We start from the raw sequence: 17,541 nt of genomic DNA on the forward strand, positions 1-17,541 counted from the left end.
GGCATATGGCTCAAACCCAGAGGCTAGCCTCTGCTTGATGAGGTTCCCACCAATGTGTTTGCAAGAAATGAAGGCTGGTTACTTTGCTTCCAATATCCATCTCTCTGGCTCCTGGAAGAGCCAAGGTGTTGAGTTAAGTGGAGGAACAAAATTGGAAGCATGGACATACTTGAGAAGTGAGCTCACTACCAACCCACCTCTTCCACAACAACTGCAGCCTGCCTTTTCAAAGTAAACCTTACCTTTGTGAGGCTACCCACTCAGTGGCTTGCCCGGAGCACACGGAGAGTAGAGAGCCCAAGTAGTGACAGCGGCCACAGGATGTATTCTTGGTCTGCAGAGATCTTTCAGTGCATCTCACAAAATGTCAGAGCAGGATGCTTTAAAATAGGTTGCAAAACCCCACCACTGAGAAGTGGACATGAAGTCTCACCCCTAAGCATAAGCTATCGGCAGTTGACACTTGCTAGGAGAAGGAAAAACCGTTTCCTCGGATGGAGTACTACTGGATACAGGAGCCACGCTCCAGCTCCAGGGCAGACCCCACCACGTCCAGGTATAGTTGAACAACACAGAAGAAACTCCATAATTACGAGGGTGAGAAGAGTTTCATTTCGTTTTGTTTTGATTTTTTTTTGTTTTGGAAGCGGGAAAAAAAAAAGTATCATAAACTTGAGTAGGTAGAGAGATGGAGATGATCCAGGAGGTGTCAGGGATGGAGAAAGAATAGGATCAAATTATGTTATATGAAAAATTTTACTAAAAATTGAAAAAAAAAAAAAAAAAGAAAGGAAACAGTTTTAGTTGCTTCCACAGCTCAAGGGTGTCGCTCTCTTTCTGCTCATTGACATTCAGGGTGCAGAAGGAACACTCTATGTCAGGCATCCACCGATAGCAGAATTTCTTCTGTGAGTCCCAGGGTCCTCATTTGCCTCTGCCTTCTACAATACATGATAGTAGATGAGCATACAAATCCTGTAAGTACTATATCCCTGGAGGGATGCTGACTTAACTAGGAATCATTTACACCTCTTAGAAAAAACCTAGGACCCAGGTATGATGACCAGAAAGGACCCTCAATGCCACTATAAGGGCTAATTAAGCTATAGATGTCATCTTTATTTGCCAAATGAAGGGAAAACCTTAAAAAAAAAAACAAAAGAAAGAGAGACAGACAGACACGAGAGACAAAGAGACAGAAATAAAGGAAGAAAGAAAAAAAAGGAAAGAAAAAAACGTAATTCTTTTCTTTCTACCCTAACTTTACCCATCTAGATAAACATAATTTTAGGTTCTAGGTGACGGTTTGTTAGCATTTTATTTCCTGTGTTTGCAGGGCATTCTGACTGATTGTCAGGCTCACAACAAACAGGATGGGTCTCTGACTTTCATCAGAGAGTACGTGACTTTTGAGAGTCACATGGGCCAGGAGTGAGCATTTGTGCAAATTAACTCTTCCTGCATTCTGAAGAGGATTGAGGCGACTTTGTCTTAGCTGATTTGCATGCACTAATTGCTGGTTCTGAGTTAATGCAGAGCAATCACCTACATGATCGCATTCATAAATTAATATTTTTACTTTGCATTTACACACAGAAAGAAACAGTATAAATAATTTTAAAGCTGTGACTACACTTACATAATGAAGTGGTTAATTAAAGTAATGAGCTGGTTAATGACAACCCCCCTCCAAATTTTTCATAAGACATCCATATAAGGGAGGAAGAAATATCTTGGCTTGGATAATTATCATAATTGCCTCAATATTTGATTTTACTTTTTACATGGATATATGCCCTAAATGTCACTCTGGTTATAAATCTGAATTATTCTTGCTTTTCTTGTGAAGATATAGATGCCAACGCTGGATGCCAAGGCTAAATGCCAAGGTAAGAGAGGTATCACACCGGACGGAGGTACCCTCATCCCAGGACTGGGCACAGCCTGGTTCAGATAAACAGGAGGCACTGAACACGGAGAAATAGAGACCTAATTTATAGTAAACTACCCACTGTCAGTACCAAGGGGCTTCCTTACCACTTTCAGCCCAGAGTGCACATTCCAATTTGCAAGGAGCCCATTCTTCTAGGGAGCTGTGATCCTAATAGAACTGTCCCTTAAGTGAGAACGAGGAGACTGGGGCGATGGCTCAGTAGTTAAATCACTTGCCCTACTTGTATGAGAAACAAAGTTTAGATCCTCAGAACACATGGAAATACTTGGTGGGCATGGCAACTGCATGGGATTCCAGCCTTAGAAAGTACAGACAGGATTCCCAGAGGAAGCTGGCTAGTAAGACTAACTATATCTGCAAGCTCTGGTTTGAATGAGAGATGCCAACTCTGAATAAGGTGAGAGAGATCCATCAAGGATGAGTCCAGACATCAAGCTTGGGTCTCCACAGGTGTGCATCTCTGCTCCTCCACTCATTTTCTCATTTTGGTCTCTTTGGCATTCATGTTTAAATGTGTGTGTGTGTGTGTGTGTGTGTGTGTGTGTGTGTGTGTGTGTGTGTGTGTGTTTCGTGTGTATGAATGTATGTATTTCATTTGCCTGCATGTATGTATCTCTATCATGTCTGGTGTTCTCAGAGGGCAGAGAGGATGTTGAAGCTTTTGGAACTGGAGTTACAGATGGTCGCTAAGAACTAAACCTGGGTCTTCTGAAAGAACCAACAAGCACTCTTAACTATTGAGTCACCTTTCCAGTCCCCATGCTAAAGTTACGAAAAAGTACGAGACCACTCAAACAGGGCTTTGGGAATTTTTACTCCTGTATTACATCCCTTGGAATGGTCTCTGCCTACAGACACACATAGGTACCTATGACAGGTACCTTAGGAAGGTCTGTGGGAGCACTCTCCCATTTGTTCCTTCCATAGATAGGAAATGCAAGTGTGGTTGGCTATTTCCTGTTTAGGTTTGTCCTGATCTGAATGAGGTTTCTGAATAAAGAGGGGAAGTGGGTAACTGTAAGGCCGCTCCATCTCTAACTTCAGGGAGGAGAAGGTGTTATCCATCTCCTTGTGATTTCATCCACAAGCACACAGCACTTCCTTGGGATCTAAATGACACAGCTGAGCAACATGACCAGTGAGAGGTGATGTCAGGTTGGGGTGGGAGGGAGTAGTGACAGCAATAGGGAACTAGTCAATTTGTTACCGCTCACAAGACCTTAGAAATGAAAATGGAGGGCTGGAGAGATGGCTTTAGCGGTCAAGAGCACTGACTGCTCTTCCAGAGGTCATGAGTTCAATTCCTAGCAACCACATAGTGACTCACAACCATCTGTAATGAAATCTGATGCCCTCTCCTGGTGTGTCTGAAGAGAGCAACAGTGTACTCACATAAAATAAATGAATAAATCCTTTAAAAAATGAAAATGGAGAGAATTCCACTTCACTGTGGTGACAGCTCTTGTGTCGGGGAAGATGCAAGCATCTCCACTGACCTGTGCTGCTCACTTGTTTTCCTCTTCTATTCAAGCTGGAGGCACAACATGTTTTTCAATGATTAAATACCATTCCCTTTGATGATAGAGGAATTTGAACTTCAACTTAACAGTGTTTTCAATAACTACATCCCCATGTTCAATATTTTCTTAAATAATGATGATATACAACAGGCCATGCTGGAGCTTGATAAATGAAGGAAGGAGTCTAAGAACAGTCGCATTACTTACGATCCTTTCTGTGGCAACAGCCAGTAAAAGGATCATATTTTTAGAATATACATATCATTCTGAAGTCCCTAATGTGCAGAGTCTATTTCTTTAATTTATAGGAATGTGAAAGCCATTCTAAGAATAGCATTTTATGAGTCTACACTCATCAATATCTACACTCTACATTTCTCTTTGAGCCGCTCTCCTTTCCATTGTCATGTCTGAATTACCTCTATTATTGTATTTTACCTATTTCAATGCCTACTTCTTTCCTCCTGCAAATGAATTCACGAAGTGAAGATCAAAATGAGCCTAGAGACCCTTCATGTTTAAAACACACTTTAAGTCATCACCTATCCTACCAGAAAATCAGATGTAGCTCTCTCTGATAAGAACTGTGTTTACATTTTTCATCATTAAATCAGACTTATTAAAGTGACCTTTTAACTGGAATAAAAATAGAAGTGCAAACTAAAACTTTAATGTACTGATTCTTTATCATTTTTCAATGTTCATTAATGAATGCTGTCGTAACTACATTTCCTTTGTGCTACTTCTTGATTCACTTAAGAAAAAAACAAAAGATTTAAACCTACATGTAAATAAATCTAAGAATATATATGTGGACATAGAAAAATACATCTAGTCAGCAGACAGTGCCATAGATGGCTCCTGGAAACCTGTAGATAAAGATGTTTCCATAGCAGAGATCAGAGAGTTATCAGAGATTACTGTAGAGCGCGTTTCTCAACCTGTGGACTGAAAACCCTCCGGGGGTAGCATATCAGATATCTTGTATATTCTGTTTACATTATGATTCATAACAGTAGCAAAATTGCAGTTATAAAGTAGCAACACAACAATTTCATGGTTGGGGGGGTGTCACCACAACATGAGGAAGTGTAAACCTTAGGTGGGAAGGTTGAGAATCACTTGTGTAGAGGAACACATACCTCATTTCAGGTCATCCCTCGCGTGGTCAATTATAATCATGAAAACTTTGTTCCAACTTCTCTGGTATTGCCTATATTTCCCTAGTAGACATTTTATAACAACTATGAAGAATAATCCAGTCTGTAAGGAAGCAGTCACTGTATTGACACCTTACTTAACCCCATACCATAAATGCCCATAGTTTTGCCTTCTAGTTGAATGGCTGAGAAAAAATGAGGAAGAAACACAGCTTTTTTTTTTTTTTCCTAACACTGAAGATCATCTAAAAAGTTAGCTTACTGTCCATGGCTAAGTGTCTGATTCACATGAAGAAATAGTATGTATTACCAAATCAGGTGATGCTATCAATTGTATCAGACATTCAGACTTTCAATAACATACTATTTTCAGTTCTCATCTATTCCTCCAGTGAATTTTTCTTCTACTAGTTTAATTTTTCTGTTCACTTCTCCAAATATAAACTTTATATTTTCTACTGTAGAATGAATATAATTTTTTTTTGAGACTAAGTCTCCTGCATCCCAGACTGGCTTCAAGCTTCTCTACATAGCTGAGGATGGCCTTGCATTTCTGTCTTTTGATTCTCCTACCTCCAGTTCCCAAGTACCAGAATTACAGGCATTCACCACCACGCCTAGTATAGAATGAATAAAATCTAATAACCCAAACATATCCAGTACAGAAACTATTAAATGTGTGACTTTTTTATAGACACTAATTTCACATTTTTAAATGTTTAGCAAATACTGTGACATCAGGTCCTAGCTAATAGAAACTTAGAATAACCCAGTATGCTCATGGACAATAACAACAAAGTAATCAAGGAGGACAGGAAGGTCTTATCTCTGACTAGAGAGTCCACATAACATTCACAGCAGCCATCAAAAGATCAATGTTAAGAAATAAATATTTATTTGAGTTGATTTTGTAAGACCCATGGATCTTTGCAATTACTATTTATCTCCAAATGAAACATAATGGGATTTGAGATAGACAGCTGCTAACTGATGTATTTTGTAAGCGCTGCCCAAATACAACAACTCAATTAACTTTTCCTCTGTGCACTTCTGAGTTTACCTCCATCCAGTGTTTTATCTATGGGGGGAAATGTGAGCTGTTGACCAGTTCCTAGACTGAACACCTAACTTTAAAACATTGACCCAATGACTATTATTTCATTTTGCAAAATATTTTTTCTTCCCAATTTAGTCTTTTATTTTTTGACATGGTTTAGACAATTTAGGCTTGTAGAAGAAATAAAATAATTTTAAATGTGCAAATGAAATGAATACCAACAACAACAAAAACTGTTCAGTGCATTGGATAATAGAGTTTTAATGTATCTTTGCTGTCAGGTTAGTATACTTGTGTGATAATTTTATGTGACAGTATAATTAAACTGTAAAACAATTCCCATTGCCTATGTATTTTACCTATTTATCATCATTTATTTCTTTACCTCTTTTGCCGCAATAAATATTATTGTAAGGAGAGTTAAATAAGTTAAACCAATGCAATTACTTTTACAGATTGAAATTAACTTCATATATCAATTTGTACACATTTATACAAAGTACCTATAACTGGCCTGGTATAAATAAATGCATTTATTGGAGTATATTTATGATGTCACTGTGGCTTCCATGTTTGCCTTCCTTTTGAGTAATGATATATATGTTTAAACTTGACATTTTAACAATTTTTTCAAACAATTTCATTCATTATCAAATAACCATTTATTACAGTGTGGCAATTTCATACCATTTACTGAACCCTTTAGGCACTCCTAAACAATGATTTATCAACCAATATACAGATTTAAATGCTTATCACAGCAAATATAGAAAGCAACATTAAATAGTGACCTGACAAGAGATAACTAAGTTATCTTTTTAAAAATCTCAGGTCATTTTTAGTGATCACCAGCATGCATTTGCATACAGCTGATGGAAATTAGGAGAGCTTTAGTTGACTGTTATATTCTTCACATTATCAAGTTGGCTAATTATAAAACAAATACAGATATTAGCTATATGACCCCGACTGTTGATTTTAGAGGAGAGGAAACATCTTGGATGCTGGCCTTCTTGGTAGTCTTTTGTACTAGGAGGGAAAAAACATTCCTGCGCAGAAAAGTCATCTCTGGGTAAGGAATCGGGGATGATCCAGATGGACTGTGTTGTGCGAGATAAATGACTGCTTAAAATAATCTGATCTGCTCACTGCACACAAGGCACAGCCTGACCGCTTCAATCCTCATGAGGTCTGGCCACATCATCTTCACTGGAGCATCCCACCAAAGTTATGTGGTTGGAAACTTATTAGAATGAGGAAATTGAATTTCTCAATCCAAAGATGTGAAGCCAACAGCAGAAGGCACTATCTTTGTGGGGCCCCACAGTGAACCCATTGAACAGTCTAGTCCTGAGAGAATACTGAAAGTTTATTTTAAAACAATTAGCAGGGACTAGGAAGGAGGAGGGAAAAAACAGGACAAGCTATTCAAGTGGGGTCATTTACATAAAACATTAAACCTGATAAAGGTGTCTGTCAGCCTGTGGGAGGGTCTGTATGTCTTCAGTTATTCGAGTCCAGAGTGAATTAATTTGACACTAATTGCAGAAGGATTAAATTTATTCCATCTCTATAGGCTACTCCTTGACTATTAAAATTAAATGAAGATAAAAATGAATTATTCTTTCCTAGCTCAAAAATTAAACACCAAACCAATTTATGAGTGTGTGGGAGAAGATGGGCAATCAGTATCACAGCCTGTGCTGTTCTGTTTTCTAAAATAAATTGAAATAAGAAGTGTAATTTTAGATTGATTTATTAATTTAACCAAAAGATCCCTTATTTGGGAGGCCCTGGAACACCTTTGGAAATGTTACTTTGTAGAACCTAAAAAATATAAACATTTTAATTAATACTTTAAAAACCACATAGCAGAATACATAGAATGGAAGTACATTTACTACAGGATGGTTTTAATAATCAAACTAAGCAAAAATAATTAAAGTGAAAAAGGTATATTTCGAGTCATTTCAGCACTGAGGTGCAACTGTAAGAAATAGTCTTATAAACCAAACTTCGAAGGGACTCCCCATTTTCAGAATGGTCCTTAAACATAAATGACAAGTTCAAGGACTAAGAGCCCTTTGAGACTCACTGAGAATATCTGGTTCTTCATGGCTACTGCCTGCCCCCTGGTCTAAAGGGATGGAGACAGGGAAAGGAATGGGGAGAATCTATGACTTCCATCATCAGATTGGATGTCTAAAGGATGTTTCCTGACTCTGTGTCCATAGCTTTGTCAAGTACATTGAACAAACCTGCAAACCCCAAATATGACATAAACATTCCGATTAAGGCATCTTCCTTTTCATGCGACATGGAAGTATATATTAATTTGGATTGTTTGTTCCTTATACCATATTTTTTAATTTAATTTAATTTTTTTAACCTACTCACTTTACATCCTGGCTCACTGGCCCCATCCCGGTCACCCCTTCCCACAATCCTTCCCCCATGTCCTCACCCTTTCTCCTCTGAGTCCAGACAAGGCAGCCTAGCTATTAGAACATACCCCATGTACAGGAAGCAGTTTTGGGGATAGCCCCACTCCAGTTGTTCAGGACCCACATGAAGGTCAAGCTGAGTATCTGCTAGATGGGTGTCGGGGGACCTAGGTCCAGTGTGTGTATGTTCTTTGATTGGTGCTTCAGACTCTAAGAGCCCCAAGGGTCCAGGAAAAGATGAAAAAATAGACATACAAGATGTGATTTTTTTTCAGATGTTTATACTTGAACATCTATATAGCATTTTTTAATTCCTAAAAAAAAAAAGAGAGAGAAAATATCATTATTCTGCCTTTGACAAAATGCCAGAGTAGATGAAAAACAAATCATTAGGACCTCATTAAATAACAGGGACATGAGAGGTGATTGGGAATTACATAATTTGCCCAGTGCCATGTAGGGTAGCAAAATAAAGTCCAAAATGTCTTCTATCACCCCAACACCTTCCACTTGGTTGTAAAACCATGTACAAAACCCTTCTATAAAGTAGAATGCGTTTTAATGTGGATCCGTATCATAAACTAATTAAGGAAAGACTAACAGAATATTTTCAGGCATTAATCATCTTGTTGGTTTAACCCTCCCCTCCATAGTCTCTCATGCTCCCAGCTAGACACAAGCTACATACAGATATAAAGCAGACAGACAGTCCTGTATATGCATGAGTGACTTCCTAAAGGCCAACTCTAGAATTTTAGAAATCAAGGGTGCTTTAAATGTTCAGAGGAAACCTGTTGCTTCATCTCTTCCCATTCCATAAGTGTGTATGTACATCTGTGTCTCTATCTGAAACAAAAAATCTTTCTTCCTTTTTTTCAAACAAATACTTCAGAAACTGTACTGGAAGAAAGTGTTTATCTTCATTATAAGAGAACTATATAAATGAAGGAAATGACAATTTTCATATTTCCTCCTGAGCTATAATAAAAGTTATTAAAAAGAATTGTTAGGGGACTGGAGAGATACTTCAGCTTGTCAGATGTTTGCGTTGAAAGCACAAGGATCTGTTCGACACCCTGCCCCCAAGCCCATGCTTTTTTTGTTGTGGTTGTTTGGGTTGTTTGTTGTTAAGGCTGAGTATGGTGACACTATTAATCCCAGCACTGAGAGGTAGGGACAAGGAGATCCTTAGGGCTCAACTGCCATTCAGCCTAGCACGCCAACAACGACCATGACCATGTAGGCTGCTCCTGAGGAATGGCACCCAAAGCTGTCCTCTGTCTCCACATGCATACATACACACATACGCATAGAGAAGACTGTTAGTAACATCCCATTTTCTTGTTTGTTCTGTTTTGTTTTTCTTTGAGAGTCTCACTATAGAACCAGCTGGCCAAGAACTCACTGTGTAGCTCACGATAGCCTTGATTCCACAATTCTGCCTCGAGTTGCCCTAGCACTGAAGTTACAGGCCAAGCTCCCATACTTTACAACACAAATACCACCTTAGATTCTCTATTGAGTGCATTACTCTCAGGGTGTGTGGTGCTTTGGATGAGAATGTCTTCCACTGACACACATCTGTGAGCACTTGGTCACTTGGTGGTGCTGTTCTGGGATCTCTTATGTGGTGTATGTCACTGGTGATGGGCTTTGAGGGTTTACAGCCAAGCCCCACATTCAGTCAACTCTCTTTGCTTTCTGAATGTATTTGAAGATGTGCTCTCTCAGCTCTCTGATCTGGCTGTCATGCATCTCCCACCATTCCAGACTCTCCCTCTGGAAGTATAAGCCAGAATAAGCTCTCTCTTCCTTCAGTCTCTTTGGCCATGGTGCTTTATCACAGCAACAGAAAGTAACTAATATGGGACATAAAGTATCTTTTGGAGTACACGGAGAGGCCATTTACTCACTGCAGCAATGAATTATCTGATGTTCTACCCTTCAATCTACAAAGCATGTTAATGCTTTATTTGACTAAATATAATAAAATCTCCAATCAGTGCAGCAGTTGCTTGTGTACCTTGCAATGAACTTGTTTTCCCAAAGCAGAGGTAGATCACATTCTAAAGAAGACAAGCCTTCTGGTGAATACAGTATTGCAGGTTTGTGTCGATCAGGGCGAGGATTCCATAAGCAATCTTCAAACAGTCAGCTTTAGTTAATCAATTCTCATGCTTTCTAGACCCAGAGTTGAGAAAGCTCAGCTAAAATCATCACTCTTGCATCAGCAGTCGATCAAACTCTACGTCTTTTCTAGGTTTTTTCCCTTTTAATTTGCTTTTTTTTTTTTTTTTTTTTAATGTTCATGGTGCTACCAACACTTCATACGTTTAAGAGGAGTTCAGGCTACCTTCTTCTTCAGGCTAATCATTATTTCAATAATGAACTGGTTGTGGTGATACTATGTCTTCATACTTATTAGGTGTAGTGATTTTTTTTTCTAATTTTTGCAGTGACTCCTGTTTAGGACAAGAGGTCTTGGGTACTGTTCTGAAGTGAAGGGCCAGTGTAAATGAGTTCCAACTAAATAGACCTCTGCCCACACAGTGGCTATGATAGTAAGTTGTTGTATTTTATCATATCTTGGGATTTGCTTGCTTATTTGTTTGTTGTGAGACACCATCTGTCTGTGTAGCGTTGGCTGTCCTAGAACTTGCTATATGGGCCAGGCTGACATCAAACTCACAGAGATCTGCCTGCCTCTGCTTCCTGAAGGCTGGGAGTAAAGTCTTGCACCACCATGCCATCTTAGGATTTTATATGATAAACTTGCATCTGTCCCTTCTTCATTTTATCCCCCACCATGTGTGTGTGTGTGTGTGTGTGTGTGTGTGTGTGTGTGTGTGTGTGTGTGTGATTATACCAGCATGTACACCGACCTCCACTCGCTCACCCATGTGTGCTCACATGGAGGTCAGAGATGTTGGGATGTCTTCTTGAATTGCTCTTCACATTATTTTTTGAGGCATGGTCTCTCATTGAACCTGAGGCTTACATTGTGGAGCCAGTAGGCCCCAGGATCTGCCGTCTATCCCCCAGCTCTAAGGTTACAGGTATAGACCCCCAGGATCTGCCGTCTATCCCCCCAGCTCTAAGGTTACAGGTACAGACCACCACACCTGGCATTTACTTGGGAGCTAGTGATCCAAACTCCAGTCTCCATATTGACACAGAAAACACTTTACCCACTGCTCCATCTTCCTAGCCCCTTTCTTTTAGACTCTCAGAAACCTCTTACCAAAAATGTAAAGATAAACTCTGATTAGCCCCGTTATTGGTTGTGATAGGTAATATAACCTAGTGTTAATCTTTCTTCACTGAATGATAAAGACCCATCTGTCCCATATTCAACAACCATAACCATGTTCAAATTTGAACTTTCACACTTGTATAACCTCAAACCACAACCTACCTATTCTCGAGGGAGTCAAATTCTTAAAACCCAGTGTACTAAAATACTATAACAAAGAAGCCTAGTATTCCCTAGGAACAGCTACAATCTAACTCTAAACATGGGAATGTCTCTTTAAAAATGTGTTACTGGTTCTCTCCAGTACTCTCTGGGATAGAGAATGGCACATAGGGTGGTATGTATAGTCCAATCTGACTTTCTGAAACAGGAGTACACATATTCTCTCTAGAACCATTTCTTTGACAAGTTCACAATAGAATGGAAGGCAGTCATCATTCCAAGAAAAAACTACGGCTGGGCTTCATTTTGGATTTATAAAGTGAATATATATGAATGTATATATACATATATATATTTCTGGCTGACTTTATGAATAATTAAAATGGATATATAATTATATCCACTTTTATCCTCAGCTTCACCAGCAAAAAATATCTTCAATCTATGTAAAAAGGGGTATTTTGTGGGTATTTTTTCCAAATTTGTAAGGGAACTGCTAGTATATTTTGAATTTATATGCTTCTTTTATTAAATACATCTTATGCTTCATGAAATGGGAATTATACAAGCAATTTCTAGCACTATTCCAAATATAATTTTTCATTGTTTCTTGCCTTTTCTGGGCCCAAGTGTGAAGAACAGGCCTAGGAGTGACACTGAGTAGCATCTAGGAATGAATCTAGACACTGCTTCCTGTTAGAACCAGTCCTCCAGAGGGCCCTTGTTAGTAGAATACGACATCCCTTCTATTAGAAATAAAGGGACTGCATTCACTTCTAAGATATTGGTGGGGAATGAGGGAATGACTTCTGAAATTTTTCAAAAGAAGTGTCTGTGTGTGGATGAGCAAACAAGCAACAGTCATCTGGGAGATGAATGCTCCATTGGTAAAGTGCCTGGTGTCCAAGCCACAAGGACCAGAGTGCAATCTCTAGCAGCCGTGTAAGCTGCTGGGCATGGAGGCACTCACTGTAACTAACTCCAGTGCTGGGAAAGCAGAGCTGAGAGGAGCCTTGGACTTCACTGGACAACTAGACCAGCTCAATTCATGAGTTTCAGGTCCCAATGAGAGGCCTCTTCTCAGAAACAAGTAGTTGACATTGAAGTGATGGTTCACTGATTAAGAGTGCTCGTTGCTCATAAGAGGCCCTAAATTTGGCTCACATGATGGCTCACAATCATCTTTTACTTCGGTTCCAGGGGACCGAATACTCTCTTCTGACCTCTAAAGCATGCACTCGGTGCACAGACTTAAATGCATGGAAAATACCCACGCACACAAACAAATCTGGAAAAAAATAAGGTAGAGGTTAAGAAAGGACACCTCAGGCTGAGTGCATGCGTGTACACACACACATATGCATAAGGACACATACACAGATACATGCCATCACACTCATACACACATGCACATACAGAGACAAATACACAGAGACACAGATGACAGACACACAAACGCATTCACATACATGCACACACAGAGACAGGAACGCACACACAGACACACTCACATGTGCACTTATTACCCTTGGCCCAGAAGGAATTCCCAGGGCTACTCTATAGACAACTGTCTCCGTGAGAAACATTCTTCCTCTAATTGATAACCCTGATTTTGCCACATGCAAAGCAAGCTGTACAGGGATATCAGAGAAAGCTGTGTGACTATATTCTTTTTAAAAAAGATGTATTCTCTGTTGAGAACCGCACTTTCCCACTTTGAGGCCAAAATGTTGGGGACCGCTCTATCAATGTTTGAACCTGCACTGCCAAAAGCCTTGGGGGCTAAATTGTTAGAGCCCACACTGCCCCAAGCTGCTTCAGTCCGTGGGTCGGGGTTCAGCAAGAGAGAGAGTGAGGATGGACATGAGTGTGGACAGAATGTGATTCAATTCCGTTTATTCTTCAGTCTCCCTTCCTAGTCCAAGTCCCAAATCTTGAGTTCCTAGTCCCTAGTGCCTCCAAGTTCCAAGTTTCCAGTTCCAAGTTCTAGTCTCGAGTCTCACCCAAGTACAAGTGTTTAATAAGTTACCTGTCTCAAGTCTCAAGTGCCTACTGTCTAATAATTTCTTCTGTCCGCCTCTCGCCTTTTATGTCTATGTCTCACTTCTAAGTCACGCCTTTAAGTCATGCCCTTAGGTCTTGTCTCTAAAACTGATCTCTAAGTCATGCCCTTAAGTCACACATCTTTAAGTCTCTCACACCCAAGGGAAAATCCTGGGTATCTAAAACAAGATGTTATCAGACTGTGCTCAGCTGTTGTAGGCTATTGTAATCAAGTCTCTTGTCAGGGTATATGGCTCAAGATGGCTGCAAGGATGATAGCCACCTTCTGTTGGCTCCCCACAATTCTCTTGTCGCACTTTATGTATATTTTAGAACCTTAGAAAAAGAGCTCCATGGTTTTTCTCTCCTGTATACTTTCCTTCTTCTTCTTCATGACCCATGAGGCCAGCTAAGGTCATCTTGACAATAAAACCAAACCTACAGGATGGGGCCAGACTAGTCTGCCATTTTCCTAAGTCTTTGAGCTGCACATCAGCTCTGGGGCTGATCCCTCTATACTTGTTTAACCTGCCTGTGAACTTCACACTGATTTTCTTATCTCTGTGATCATCAATGACCTCAGATTTGCTAACGTAATAATCAGTGAACTTAGGGACCAGACAATGACTTTGGAGAATGGTCTGGTGTTTGCCTCTCTTGATACCTGAGAGCATGGAGAATGGTCTGGTGTTTGCACTGTTGATACCTGAGAGCATCAGTCAGGATTTTCAGCACACCAAGATGGCAGTGTAGAAACACTACTTATTTTTAATTATGTGTATTGTGTGGGTGTGGGTGTGAGTATGAACATATGGGTATGTGCAGGTACGCAGGGAGGCTAGAAGAGGAGGAGTTACAGTTGGATGTGAGCCCTTGGCTTGGCTGCTGGGAAAAAAAGCAGTATGTGTGCTTATGCACCAAGCCATCTTTCCAGCCCTTTTCCCACTCACAAAAGCAATTTCAAGGAGTATGATGCATCCTTTTAGAACAGATTCATAACGTGTCCTAAGGGAAGGACTCATGGTGTGAACAGAAAATCACAAAGCTGAAAAAACAATCCGAGAAGCTGAGTACCATAGAGTGGGAAGTATAACTCACTCAGGCTTCCGTGAAAGAGAAAGCCAGGCAGAAAGGGGGTAATGGACAGAAAAAGCATATGCCAAGATCACAGGGCTGGAGAGATGGCTCAGCAGTTAAGAGAACTTACTTTCTTGCAGATAATCTGGAATCTGTTCCCAGCACCCACATGGCAGCTCACAACCATCTAAAATTCATGTTCCAGGGGTTCTGATACCCTCTTCTGGTCTCTGCAGGAAATAGGCAAACACACAGCACACACACATATATGCAGACAAACAGTCATACACATAAAATAATCTTTTAAAAATTATTAAATATTGCCTCCAAAGTTTGTAAACACAGGATTGAAATAGTATTTAGCATATTTAGATACATTGGTTTAAAGGTGTTAAATGTAAGTTAAAAATATTTCTAATATATTATTTGAAAATGTATCTAGTGTATTATTTGAAAATAAACTAGCAGTCCATTTTTCTGATTTTTTGAACATTTTTTGAAATGTTTTTAAATATGGAACTACTTGAATGGTAAATAAAAGACTGGGAGCAAATATAATGTTGAAAATTAAGCACAGTGTGCAATTCGTGTACTTGGGAAGTAAAGGCAGGAAGGTCAGGAGTTCAAAGCCAGGCTCAGCTGCACTGCAAGTTGGAGGCTAGCCTGAGATACACTAGACTTGTCTTTTAAAACTGTGAATTGAGTGAGTAAATGAATAAATAAATAAATAAATGTGATGACATTCAGTTATAAGTATGAAAAGGAATTCCTGGTATATTTCCAAGACAAAAGAGGAAGGTAACTTAGTGGTAGAGTGCTTGCATGAGGTCCTAAAAACAAATTAAAAGTTTTTAAACAAACAAACATATAAACTTAATTATCTGATTAAACTACATTCACTAATTTTTAGAAAGACACACAATTAATTTAAGTATATTCAAATCTGAAAGCTGTCATTCATAATGATTCTCTTTTTAGTTTACCCATAGTTTCTAATGTTTCAACAGTGAGTATAAAGAGTTCCCGAAAGGAAAACGGAGCAGAGTAGCTTCCTCAGAACCAAACGTGGAATCAAGTGTATTCATGTTACATTACGAAAACGAGGAGATTCAAGACCACAAAAACCTCACTCTCTCTTTGGCATGATTGCAAACGATTTTCTGCCACCGTGTGGGGATCTCTGCACACTGCAGAACTGAAATACAAATTGGAACTTCGGGAAAACCTGCGGAGAAAATGCTTCCCATGGCCAAGTGATTTAACTAAACCTTTGTGGATCCGTTTGTTATCCAGCAATTAAGAAAATTGCTAGGGGAAATTACAATGCCTTACACATATGATAACAACATTCCAAGCACCACTCATGAATATGTACTGTTCTGTCGCAAAAGCCCCGTAAGGCAGGCATTATTTTTTTTTCCCTATTTTATAGGTACATCACAGAGCGCCTAACTCTCGGCCAACAGAGAACAAATCTAAACTGATCTCTGAAGTACTGTGTTTTGGGTCAATTTAAAGTATTTTTGACCTCACCATTCCTTTTAGGAGTAACAGACTTGCCCAAATACTAGACCTCTGGACAGGTTGAGCATGTTCAACTTCTAAAAGAAATGGCTACGTCCTCCAAAATAATAGTCCGTTGAAGCTTCTTAAAAGTAAGCTCATAGACTGGCACCATTCAAAACACTGATAATGGTCCACACAGAAAAGCACAGAAGTTGAGGTCTTTTGAGGATTTGTTTTTCATTTTTATTGGTTATTTTATTTATTGACATTTCAAAAGCTATCCCCCTTCCCAGTTTCCTCTCCACAAACCCTCCATCCTCTCCCCGCCTTTTAAGGATTTTTTTTTAATGCCAGCCAATTTTAGGACTGTTGACTGTGATAATATAATATTTTACATTTATTGACTTCATTTTTATTTTCATTTTTCTACGTCATCAAGATAGGACCCACAAATAATTGGGGAAAGCATGTTTTAAAGGAATAGTTCTAAACCTTCCTAATGCTGGGACCTTTTAGTACAGTTCCTCATGTTGTGGAGAGCCCCAACCACAAAATTACTCCGCTGAAACTTCAGAACAGTAATTTTGGTACAGTCATGAATCGTGATGTAAATACCTGATATTTCCTAAGATCTTAGGCAACTCTTAGCAAGGGTCCTTTGTAACAACGCCCAGGGGGTTGCGACCCACTGGCGAAGAATCACTATTTTAAAGGGTGAGGGAACAGAGAGTTCAGAAAATAGAGTGCTTACCTAAGCAGCCAGAAAGCCCTATGTTGTCTCTGTCTCTGCCACAATGTGGTAACAATCATGTTGATAATCTCAGAACTCTGGAGACTGGGGCAGAAGAATTAGTTTTCAAGGTTATTTCAGATACACTGGAAGAAATGTAAGGCCAACCCGGAACACAAGAGAAGAGTCTAGGGAGGAGGAGAAGGTACTTTTATTAGTCTTAGAAGCACTACTGAAGAGAAAAGCTATTCACGTCGGAAAATTCTATCAAAGTAGATTCTTCCAGGACCTGGCTACCGTACATAGAACATCGACTATTTTCACCCCCTTTTCATTCACTTTGTAACATAGTTAACATAATGTCAAGTAAAGGCAAACAGAGAGAAACTACTAGCCCTTTCAGACAGCGAGGTTAGGTACCTACAGTAACGGAAAGTACGAGAGCCTTAGAAACCAACGCCCACCTCCACCCCTGCCAGCAGCAAGTCACGGCTTTAACTGGCTGGCGACAGAAACAGGATCTCACGGCTGCGCACGCGCAGAGAAAACCCGCTGGGGATTTTAGGATAACGCCCCGCCTCCACTTCCTTCATCTGCCGCGCCCGGCGCCGGTCCGGAGGCGGTCACTTCCGCCG

The 17,541-nt window shown here is 39.7% G+C and overlaps 1 long non-coding RNA gene across 2 annotated transcripts; it reads right to left on the reverse strand.

Moving 5' to 3' along the window:
• Positions 1-5,932: 5,932 nt before the first annotated feature.
• LOC143439727 (uncharacterized) lies at positions 5,933-17,515 on the reverse strand. 2 transcript variants are annotated; one of them, XR_013107779.1, is made up of 3 exons: positions 17,331-17,515; positions 16,928-17,094; positions 5,933-8,449 (listed from the first exon to the last, which is right to left on the reverse strand). It is a non-coding gene; the product is annotated as an uncharacterized LOC143439727 (long non-coding RNA). The 2 variants fall into 2 exon arrangements; XR_013107778.1 differs by having other exon boundaries at positions 16,928-17,515.
• Positions 17,516-17,541: the final 26 nt, after the last annotated feature.

The sequence above is a fragment of the Arvicanthis niloticus genome, chromosome 27, assembly GCF_011762505.2.
Source record: "Arvicanthis niloticus isolate mArvNil1 chromosome 27, mArvNil1.pat.X, whole genome shotgun sequence".
NCBI lineage: Eukaryota > Metazoa > Chordata > Mammalia > Rodentia > Muridae > Arvicanthis > Arvicanthis niloticus.